The sequence below is a fragment of the Sus scrofa genome, chromosome 13 (assembly GCF_054392235.1).
Source record: "Sus scrofa isolate SSC_HxYL_T2T_F1_AM1 chromosome 13, Sscrofa_HxYL_maternal_Yorkshire_Landrace_v2.0, whole genome shotgun sequence".
NCBI classification, from domain to species: domain Eukaryota; kingdom Metazoa; phylum Chordata; class Mammalia; order Artiodactyla; family Suidae; genus Sus; species Sus scrofa.
In genome coordinates this window covers 83076290-83088576 of record NC_139395.1, presented here as the reverse complement: position 1 = coordinate 83088576, position 12287 = coordinate 83076290, and the positions used below count along the sequence as shown (strand labels likewise).

At 39.6% G+C, this 12287-nt stretch overlaps 1 protein-coding gene across 11 annotated transcripts in view; it reads right to left on the bottom strand.

The window, feature by feature from the left end:
- PPARG (peroxisome proliferator activated receptor gamma) overlaps positions 1-11162 on the bottom strand; it is a 133953-nt gene extending 122791 nt beyond the window's left edge. For 4 of the 11 annotated variants that reach the window (XM_084987140.1, XM_084987138.1, XM_005669783.4 and 1 more), the window contains exon 1: positions 11099-11162. The gene's annotated coding sequence lies outside the window, so the exon portion shown is untranslated. Of the gene's footprint in view, positions 1-10055; positions 10151-10304; positions 10914-11098 lie in introns of those variants that run through there. The other 7 variants (XM_084987141.1, XM_084987139.1, XM_005669784.4 and 4 more) reach the window with 4 other exon arrangements.
- Positions 11163-12287: the final 1125 nt, after the last annotated feature.

Here is a 12287-nt window from a genome sequence, read left to right as displayed (position 1 = left end):
TGTACACCTGAAACAGAACATTGTAAATCACCTATATTTCAATACAAATTTTAAAAAATATTTTAAAAATATGAAGGTTTTGGTCACCTCTGCATCGAGATGCACCCGTATTTCATATCTATATGTGAAAAACTGATTTAATTTAACTTCATACAAATTCTTTCAAAATCTATTTTCCTTATCATTTTTTCCAAAACTTTCGTGTTGCTCAGAATTTATTTCTATGTGGTCAAGAAGATATTTCCTGTGAATTTAAAAACAGACTGAAATGGTAGATAAATGGATTGTGAATAAAGAAGTTGGAAATAGCTATAATACTTAAATTGCCTAAAGGACAGTCATTTGAAATAAGATCTGGTTCTCCTTTTACCCAAATATTATATTCCAAATACGTAAAAGTTCTAAATATGCTTTTAAGGGTAAGTAGCTAACTTTATTTCCCATGAAAAAAAGATGTAAAAAAATTTAATGGGATAGTCCCAGTGAAATTTGTTTCATATTTTTTTTAGGTGTAAATAAATTTTTTTTTGTAAAATTGTAAACTACACTGACTTGGATCATCAACCACTTAAATATATCCATTTTGAGAACATAAAATAAATAACTCTTCTGCAAAGAGAATAGGCACCTCATCACCTGGATTTTCAAGAATGATTAATAGCTTATTAACAAAAAAATGCGTTCCTACATCCTTTGCTAATAAACTTTCTTACTAAGAAATAAAATAATACATTATACATAATATGTGATGCAGACTATATACATATAACCTAAAATAATATAATAATTAGAGATACAGGAAAAATATTCAAGGACACAGGTTTTCCCCTACTTCACACCCAACTCAAAGACAGGCACCTTGCCTGGTCACAAGACAAGGATTAGACAATTGCCTCCTCTTAGTCACCATCTCTCCCACTAATAACCCTGTTAAATCTAGATACCAATAATCATGAATTTCAGGAGGAATATAATTGGTCTGTCTTGTTCATTGCTTTATCCTCCTTCTCTAAGACAGCTCTTGGCACAAAGTAAAAGCTCAGCAGATCTCTGCTAAATAAATAAACCTTCATTAAAAAGGTGCTGCTTCTCAGTATATTTGTTCCTGGAGGTATCGTCACCAATTCTGTGTTCCTCACAAATTCTGAAAGCCATAAACTGAGTTTGTTAGCTGAGGTGTGCCTTGGGCTGTATTAAGGATTAAATCAGCAGAAATGGGGGAGGGAGAAAGGAAAGAGAAATACTTAGTATCCCTGATGTAAAATTTCTAAAATGGGGAGTTCCCACTGTGGTTCAGCAGTAACAAACCCGACTAGTTTTCATGGGGATCCCTGGCCTTGATCAGTGGGTTAAGGATCCGGCGTTGACGTGAGCTGTGGTGTAGGTGGAAGAACAGCTTGGATCCTGTGTGGCTGTGGCGTAGGCAGCAGCTGCGGCTCCGAATGAACCCATAGCCTGGGAACTCCCATATGCTGCAGGTGTGGGCCTAAAAACCAAAAAAAAAAAAAAATTTCTAAAAAGCTTTTAAAACTTTGCTTTCATCTCAATAAAGGTGGTTATTCCTAAGACATCATGATGATATGAATTTTTCAAAAGAAGTTCAAAAAAAGACAAGAAAAATGTAACCTATAATCTGGGTCAAAGGCAAAACTACTTAATTTTCCCTTTGGGATTTCTAGAACAATGCAACAGAAAAAAGAAAAAATTAATTAAGTCAAAGGATATTGCTCTGTGTGTACGTATAGTATGCATATATGTGTCTGTGTATATATACCGCTGTGTGTATGTATGCCTGTTATCTGTCTCTATATATCTATATCTCTCAGTGGTCTAACAAGACTTTGGGAAACCTCCACTCATTTGCTACTTTAAAGCTCTTGTTATTTTAAAAATTATCACAAATATACCAAGTTCTCATAATGACCATTTGTAGTAGAAGTTTATCTTCATGACCTCCTGCATCAGCTATTTATAGTTACAAATTCAGTGTTTCCTCAAGAGTTGAAAAACAAATAACTCTATCAAAGGATTATTTAATTTGGGGGAAAAAAAAAACCCTTAACAGATACACACGTTTTTTAGAAAAAGACTTTAGAAAAAGGGGATGGCTTGAAAAGAATAACTCTAGAAACTATTGCTAAAAAGCTCTTTGTTGGTGTTTACACTTAAGATCGATAGAGCACAGGCCCAAAAAAATCAACAAAATCAAACCTTCTATATGGCTGAGAAAATGAAAAAGCTATAACTGAGATGGGGTATTTTTTCCTCCCATATAGAGGCTAATCAAACAGAGTTCAGAGAAGCCCAATATGTGCAATAAAATTAAGCATAAAATAAAACCAGGTATAGCAGAAAATGTCATGTAGTGTCTTCATTATCTTTGATGGCTTTAAAGGAATAAAATAACTAGAGAGTTCTCAATGTTTAATTTACTCTTTGCTTGAACTTTACTGATCAGGGTCATAGGCATACTAAAAAAAAAGCACTAAAGGTAGGCTTTTAATTATAAAAGTAATTTTATATTACTGGTTAAACTTTGGAAAAGAGAGAAAAACATAAAAACAAACAAAACATTCCCTGTAACCTCATTATTTTTTTTTTTAAAACTGCCATAATTTTGTATAGTCCCTTCCAGACTTTTCATATACATATGTTTATGTAAGGTGTGATCAATAGTGCACATACATTTTTATGCTTTTTATTTAATATTTTTCAGATCTGCTATAGTCTTCTAAGTTGTCATTGATAATTATATAACATTCCACATAGTGATTACACCATAGTTTACCTAACCATTCCCCTGATGTTAAATAGTTATTTCCAAATACTGCTTCCCATAACAATGTTTTTATGAAAGTCTTTGGGTATGTGGCTAGTCTTATATCCTCCATCTCTTTGGAAAAAATTTTAAAGTAGGGAGGTAGAGCATTAGAGTGGGCAATATAGGTATGGCCCAACTGCTTTTTGAGCAGCCTGAACTAAGTTACAGTGACATCAGCTCTACATAAGAGAACAGGTTTCTTCAGTTTCCGAATCATAGAATTTTAGAATTAAAAAAAACCCCCATCATTAACAATCACTAGGAATAGTATATTTTCTACTATTATTACACTGGAATTGAAGTTTACAAGTCCATATTTTGTAAGTCTGTTTAATGTGAGTCCTCTGGGGCCAGATCATCTCAGTGATTTCATAAAGTCTAGTCTTTGAAGTTGTAGCCTTTGAACCTGGACACTCAGGATTCCTGGTAACCATTTCAAGGTAAGAAGACCCAGTGATGCTCAGACTAAGGGCGTCAGTGAGCCTCTCTTAACACAAGCTTAGTGACAAGACTGACCTTCTCTAATAATAAAATGCCAAATGACAGTGGCAATTTTACAGGATGATCCCAAGAGATTCTACCATCAGGTAATACAGCAAGGATCTTAACTCTAGAAAGAGTAAGACCTACTAAAAATAATCCAGGCTAATAGCATTGACCATTGGGCTCCAGGCTCTCAGATGGGATGCAGGGATCATCCTGACTGAGAGGCCCCCAAACAGTATACATAAGAGTCTCCTGGAGGGTTGTCACAAGACAGAGTGCTAGAGCCCATCTCCAGAATTTCTCATTCAGTAGCTCTGGGGTGGGTCCTGAGAATCTGCACTTCTGCCAAGTTCCTGGATGATGCCGCTGTTGCTGGTCCAAGGATCACACTTTAGATTAATTCTTTATTCTTTTTAAAACACATATGAAGTACCTAATAAGTACCACACTATATGCTAGAGGTAGAAGGATGAATAAAACCCGTCAGTATCTGCCTCAAGAAATTTATAATCTATATTTTTCTGGACATTGTACTGCCTGAGTCCTAAAAGTCAACAAACTTGGACCTTATTGAAAATAAAGTTTAAAAATACATTGTATTGCTTTTAAATAAAGCCAGGATGTTTCTAATTAGTTCCAAATGCTTTAGGAAAACATGTAGTAATCCTACATTGGCAACTCCCTGGGTGTTTCCTGCACTCTTCTGGATTTTATTAACATATGCAAATAATTTGTTACAGTGCCTTCTTCATTTATATATACACCACTCACATATTTGTTCTCTTTCATTATCTACCATATAGAAAAGAGAAGGATTTGATACAAGTACTTTTCCGCACACAAAAACTAGTTTACAAAAACCAAGTAATTATCAACTGACAGAAAAGAACAACATTGCGTGAGCTAAGACGTGAGGATTCTCTTGAAAACATGAATGACAAGTAAGCAATATGCTTAGTCATAGGCATGAGGGTGGCCCATACTTAACAGTTAAACAGCACCTATCAGCTGATTCACAGAATTAATGAACTTGCTTTTGAGGTGGCTACTAAGCTTCTATTTCTAACAGACATATAGTGGCTTCCCATAATATTTTTGGCAAAAAATAAAGTACATAAAAATGTTATGATCTGTGGACCTGCCAAAGTATTAAGCATTGCTTATACATCTTAGGCATATTTTTTTAATGACATGATTGAAAGATTCTTCTCATTTCAATTTATTGGAAAGCTACTTTAAAAGTCTGGAAGAACTACCTCATTAAGAGACTGGATAATTTGTCTAACATCACTAGGACAATAAAAAGACACAGTGAGAGGTAATATTCAGATATTTGATTACATGAATCAACTACTAACTCCTATCCTTAAATTTGATAAGATTTCCTAGATAGTTGACATTTAGGAATAATAACTTTTTTTCTCTGAAGGAAAAAAGATGGCTCAAGGAAGAATTACAACCTGTGTGGATATTTAAGAAAACAATAAAGACACATATGGGAGAATACGTCCTTTCCTATCACTACTATTTCAAACGGCTATTTTCGTATTTGGTTTCACAAAGGTTGGCTTATACAGAAATGGGGACGTGAACACTTTAATTTTATTTTTCCTCTTCCTGATTCCCTCTTTCAAATTGCAAGTGTGTTTACTATTCTTAATAAGTCTTGTTTTTTAGGGGGCAAGCAAATCAGAAACTAATCTCTCAAATTTTTGCTGACGATGCCTTAAAGAATTAACCCTGAAGGAAATACTGGCATTTTGAAAGTGGACTCCAAACTTTCAAATGACACAGACAGTGTTGGAGGTGGAATGACGGCCAGCGGGGGTGGGGTCAAGGTTAAGGAGTTCTTTCCAGCACTCTGTCATTGCACCTGGCAGTCTGACAGGTATGCTTCCCCATTGCCTTCACTATAAAGGAATAATTATTCCTTAAACATACAGGAAAAGAATATCCTCCTTCCATTCACTTTCCCAGATTCCCTCCTGAAGCAACTTAGAGAGCCCAAGACAAGAACAGTGCTAAGGGGCAACTTTAAATTTTTCTATCTGTCTCTTTAGGGCCACACCACATGGAAGCACATGGAAGCTCCCAGGTCGAATCGGAACTGCAGCTGATGGCCTACGCCACAGCCACAGCGATGCCAGAGCCAAGCCTCGTCTGCGACCTATACAGCAGCTCACCGCAACACGGGATCCTTAACCCACTCAGTGAGGCCAGGGATCAAACCTACGTCCTCATGGATCTCATGGATACTAGTCGGAGTCTGTTACTGCGGAGTCACAGAGGAACTCCCAGGGGCAACTTTAGAATTTAAAACTATCCTGTCTATGACGTCACTGAAGGGAAGGGTGAATTCTTAGAAGCCAACCCTTTAATACAGGTCTTGGTACAATTACCGTGCGACCTGCTGTGTGTGGGAGATGAGCGCACACAGACGTGCCACACTCCCACTCAGGGTATTCCCCTATTTTTCTCCCTCCCTCCTATCTCCCTTCTCCTTATCTGCGGTAAACTGAAGGACTTCTCACCCTGGGTTTATGATAATCTGAACTCTTCAGAGAAGGTCAGGAAATGTGTCTCAAAAAGTCTTATCCACGTAGTATAATTCTCCTAGAGGAGTCCACAAATTCAAGGGCTTTTTAAAATACTAGTTAAAACTCGTCATGGATTTATTTTCTAAAAATCAATGAAGTGCAGTAAAAATGTTTCCTAAACAAAACCCTGAATCAAACTGAACTAAACCATTCCAAGAGTCAGGGTAAATCTTCACTATACGGTTTGAAATCTCTGTTTTAAATGATTCATGGTGCATGAACCGAATGACCTCATTTCTTTCCTTTTTATCTAAGAAATCGCAGTAGGGAAAAGAACTTCGGCACCCTGGCCGAAAAAAAGGTTTTCAAGTGGAGAATGGCCTGGTCACTGGAATAGCTGAAGGTATAGCAAGGCTCTGAGAAAGCCCACATTATATCATCAAGAGAAGTGAAGTTAGGGCTGCTTCCCACTCCCCATCCGCAAAGGGGAAGCCATAAAGAAATGGAACGCTCATCTATAGGCACTGATCTACATCTTCCTCTGCCCTCTGCTCCCTTATCCTTATAATTCTGTCCCTACTTGGGCTCTGTAGTCTGCACACTCCTGGAACACAGAGCGGAGGTTCAGGCCTGGAACCAAATCCCTTACTTTCTTGCGTAGGAGACATTTCACAATAAAATGTATCATATAAAATCCATAAGGAGAATTTAAACTTTATTATTTGGATGATGCACAGTTAATTATATGCTTTTCCAATGAGTCCCTACTAGTAAATTTGTGGGTTCCTGGGAGGCATATTTGCAAACCACTAAAAGCCTATTTTGTGGCTATATTTTGTTAGAAAGAGACAATTTTTTCAAGCATAGTCACTAGTCTTTTAGGCTGCGATACCAAACTCTGTTTTGGTCTAAAGGATCATAGGCCTCACTATAAAACAAACATACATGAAGTACTCACAGGGTGCACTCTAAAAATACGTAAAGAATAGAACCTTATCAAATAAAGGCACAACCTGCACCTTTCAGACACATTAAACATAAAAACTGATACAAAAGGACACGCGCTGTATCTACACAAGACCCACAAAGACGTTATCAATAAAACAAAATAATTCTTAGGCCAGCTTTTGTCCAAAGACATCAGAGGTTAGGAAATAACAATTTTAAACTGAATAATGAGGAAATATTTCATTTCAGAAACATTTTATAAATCGATCAGCACATAGCAAGCATTCTTTCCAATTCATTCTTAACAATAACCTCAAAATTAGTACTAGGATGAACTATTAATACTTGCAAGGAGTTAGCTCAATTAAATTCTCAGCCAAGGTCCTGTCATTTGAAATACATAGGTTTGCTGATAAAGTCTTAAAATCATACACACACACGCATACACACAAAACACAGAATTCTAATTCTTTCCCCATTTCATTGATGAGGAAATGGAGCATTAGAAAGGATAAGCGACTTGCCCTGCTAATAATCAAAGCAGTTAAAAATGTAAACATTCACATTGCGAATTAAATATTTGTTATTAAAATATAGGTGTGAACTGATTGTTGAAGAGAAATATTAAGAATATGTAAACCCGTTTTTTAAAACAAAAAATAATTTAAGTATAGGCTATTATGGGTAACTATTGTCTTGACAATAGTTTTCCCCAAAATATCGTCGATGGTATTTGAGCCAATTTTCTTCTGAGAACCTAGTTAAGTATTTGAGGTAAATAAAAATTAAAACATGACATTTTTATTAAATAAGCTTAAAAGGTAGGCCATATTAACTCCCCCAAATCTACCTCTGTATTGTGATAATATACAAATAGCAAATGAGAAAGACAAGGAATATTGCAAATAATCCTCAATTTAAAAATTCTGTCTAGAAAGCTATGAAGCTAACTGAAGTGTGATATGCTAGGGCTACCTATGCTTGCAAGGTGGTTATTTACAAATCTGGTACTTTTGTAGAGTCAAATTAGATCCATTTCAAAAGACCCTTGTAAGTATTTTAAAACTGCTCCCCTTTTTGCTGCCTTTAGGCCTTAAAAGAGAAAGAAAGAAACAGTTCAAGGGGTCCACTACCGCCATGTGGAGATCTGCTAGGAAAAATAAGAAAAACAAGTCAGAAATTCAGTTTAATAATTTTGAAGGTGGGGGGAGGGCATATGTTTATGCCTGTAGACTGGAGGCATACATCAAGTTTTCTTAATTAGTGATTTAAAAAAAATCTTCTACAGCTAATATTTATTTGGCATAATCCAATGAGACCAGAAACTTCTTCCAGTACTCTTGCTATACTTTATGACATTATTATATCTCATTTCAAATGACAGTGAATTCATCAGAAGACCCACAAATTAGAATAACCAACATTTTCTGTCCTACCTACTGGCCATATATAGGTTCTATGAAAGAAGCAAAAGTAATAGACCAGGATATATAAAAGATTTGTAAAGTATTATATTAATATTCTTTTCCTAATTCATGAAAGTCTCCTGTTATTAACAACCATTTCATAATTTGAAAACTAAATGAAGTGTATTATTAACACTTGCGTATGTTTCCATGAATACACACAGCTTTCGCATGCATAATTATCTTGATAATTAAGGTTAGTGGCAAACATCCTTATTTTCAGATATTATAGGAGAGAGAAAATAAGCATTTGTTGATAGTCATATACCTTATTAATTAAGAGCAATTAGCTGTGATCAGTAACATATTTCTAATGCATATTCCTATAGTCACACTTTTTTTCCTATATAAATTGTAATAACACAGGGATAATACAATTTTAATGTCATAGGGATTTGGGGATTAATATGGTGATTTTTTAAAGTACAATTTATCAGTTTTTAAATCGTACTTCTGAAAAATAGGCAAAGAAATGAACATTAAGGAAACCAGTTCCCTCAAAGTAAATAATATATTAAATTATTAAAAATGCCCATTGTAAAAATATATTCAAAGTATTTTAAGTTTAATAAAGAATGTTATGCTGGTGGGCTTTTTAGTTTTAATTTTAAAAAAGAAATTATATTCTTTTAAATTTAAAAGAAAGAAAAAAACAGTGCCCAAAAAACTTAGCCTGGAATTCTCCAAACCTATACACTTCACTAATGTCATGCTTTTATAGTAATCATAAAGCAAGCAACATTTAAATATGAAAAAGTTTTGATTTAAAAATCAAATCACAGGTTCTTTTTCCTTCCAGTGGTTTTCGGAAGATTGAGCGCTCAGTCACTAGTTGCGTCTTAAGATCTTCAAATTTATAATTATCAGCACGTGAAGTATCAAATATCATAATTTAAATAAAGGAGAATTATGAGAAGTACACAGGAAGACCAAAATGGATGGTTTTGTAAAAAACTTCTTTTGGCTAACAACATTCATTTTAAAATTTTGTATATAAAAGGATACTACGGAACCCTACTAACTTCAGAGTGAATCTGATTTAAAACAGACAACACAAAAAAAACTGTTTTAAAACTTGAACAGGATCTTTTGAACTACCACTCTGAAAGCTAACTGGTAACATCTAAGAGTGTTTTCTCTAGAACGTTCATAGGAGTAGAAGGTATTTCTTTGAGAAGCCACAGTGAGTGTCTATGTCAGTTTGTATTCCAGAAAGGTTTTCTCAATCACCTAGAACGTCAGGAGGTCCTGTTTTTAGTCCACTGATCACTTAGCTATGGATAGGAAGACCAATACAGAATACCTGGGATCTGTCCAAGATCTGCTCAGGTTCTCCTAAAGGGTATTAGTCATTGCTTTCTCAATAACTCCAGTTACAATTTGCTTCATGAATGATAAAAACAGTTGACATGAAAATAATGTACTTCAAAACTGCATTTCTCCAGCAACAGGTTTCATACAACCCAGTTAATCACCCCGTCTGGTTTTACTTTCAGGAGATAATTTACACAAATTTTTACATTTTGTCCCCAGTCTTGAAAGGAAAGGAAGAAAAACTTTAGCTTCTTCATGACAGACTACTGTTTTTTATTTTTTATTTCTCCTAAAATAATTTAGACTAATTTCCCAACAATCATTCTCAGACCCAAATGAATTAGATTCTCAAGGTAAAACAAGAACACAACAAAATACTGACTATAGAATATCACCATCATGATCATCATAATCATTATCTTGCAAATCCTGGACACATCACCAACACATTTCAACAAAGCACACTTACGGCAGCCAACTCACCTAAGCAACGGGAGTTTAGAAGAATTTAGAAACGCACCCTTCTGATTACCAGCAGAGGTAAAGGCCCCTTCTTTACCTAACTACTGACCTTATATAAAAGCAGCAGATAGGTTACTCCCAGTTTCTGCCTCCTTACCTTAGGCTCCTCCCCAAATACCGAGGAAAAAAGTACCACAAATACACACCCACTTTCCACCCCCTACACAGAGGGACCTGTGATTTCTGTTGAGCTGTCCCACCTCTACCTACCCCAGTTAGGCTTAAGAGAGCAGGGGTCGAGCCTGGCACGTGTAGGGGGTCACAGCACCATCGTGCCACCCTCCCAACCACCTCAGGGTGGGAGGGGACCACCGCGTTCTCCATCCCCTGCCATCCGGAAAGCCAGCCCACATCCCCGGCCCCTCCACTCGGCTCAGGGCCAACACGGTGCTTAAGGGCAACGGGACTGGGTGACCCAAAGTGCACTCCCAGCTTAGTGGTCATGAAGACTCCACAGATGGGGGGGGGGGGGGGTCACCGCCTGGGTGCTTCTGACCGAGCCTGACTCCGCGGCTGCGGGACGATCCCGCACGGGATCCCGCTCCCGAGCCCGAAGTTCCAGCGAGCAGCTCCCAAACACCAGCGCATCCTGGCCGGGGCGCGGGGACCCCAGTCCTTCTGGACAGCGGAGCAGTCGCGCGCTGAGGAGACGAACCGCGCGGGACGCACGGACTGGCGTACCCGGTGCGGACCGCAGCTGTCCACCGCGCGCAGCCCGTGTTCGCCGCCGCCCCGGGTGCTCGCTCCACTCCAGGACTTCTCCTCAGGGCGTGACGCTCGGCCGGGACCTGTCAGCTCCTGTGCCCTCGGACCCCGACCCCTCCGCCCCCAGCCACTCAGCCCGCGTCCCAGTCGGACCCCACCCCTCTGAGCGCGCCTCCGCCCGGGTCCCTCCGCCCGGCCCTCCCGAGCGCCCGACCCTCCGAGGCCCCTGACCACTCAGCGCGCCCCTCGCCCCGTACCCCACCCCCCTCCCCGAGCGCCGCGGACGGCCCGACTCTGACCTGCGGTGGTGGCCTGGCGTCCAGCTCCGGTGTCCGAGCGGCCGACCCGAGCGCCCCAGGCGGCGGCTCCCGCGCGGGCTCCCTGTGCGTTGGGCCCCGCCTGCAGGGGCCGCGCCGGGCCGACCGGGGGCGGGGGCGGGGGCGCGGGCTCGGGGCAGGGGGCGGGGAACGAACTGGCTCCGCCGCCCTGCGCACAGTAGGGCCCCTGCTCACCGCGCCGACTTTCTCTGGCGCGCCTACTCTGCGCCCGGCGTCGCCTGTTCCTCACAACCGCCGCTGGGAGGCGACCCAGAAATGGTCCCATTTACTGAGCAGGGACCCGCCAGAGCCCAGAAAGATGCCCACGGTCACGTCGGGGACAGCCCAAGTGTGGGACTCCAGACCCACCCTCTCATTCCAGGCCCGCAGGTTTCGCCTTCGTGCGGTGGTCTTCGGGTTTTTTTTTTCCCAAGCTCTTTTCAATGACATTCTTTAAAAGAAAGGAAGAAAGAAATGAAAGAGTCTTTAGGATCACCTGGTTTTAACTCCAAACTCAACGGCAGCGCACATTTTCAGCGCTCCCCCTTTCTCATTTCTACTTCCCACTGGTATTCATTAGTCACTTAAAGTGACAACGTTTTAGTTGTAAAAATTTAAACTATTCCTTAAACTCACTGGTAGAATTTTTAAGTCTTAAGCAGTGTTTCTTAGGCTGAGGGAGCCGGACACACAGGGCGTGGGAATCTCAAGTTTCGGAGTTTGAGCAGCAGTTTGGGGCGCGCTGCCTCCTGCATGAACCGGGTGGACAGTGGGCGGGTTTGCTTCCTGCCCACCCCCCCTCGCTTTATCGCGATCCGTCCAAAGGGAATTGATAGATGCCCAACCAGAAAGCCTCTGGTCTTCTGGACTTGAGGCCTTACTTTCCTTGCCTTTTTCCAGTCTCATCTAGTGAACATCCTGTTCTGGTCCTTGGGGCGGCAAAGATGAACGACGTCTGATTACAAGATTACCAATTACTTGCCCAGAATGCTTTCCAGTCCTTTCGCGTCTTAATTTCTTGGGGGATATCGAGTTCTTTCTCTAGTGCAGAGAGCCCTTGTAGTTTGAAGTAAAAGTTTATGAGGATGGTTACCACCTGGGAGAAGATTCAGGGCTTAATTCAATAGATTCATGTACTCCACCTGTCTCCTAAAGCAGGAAGTTAAGAGCC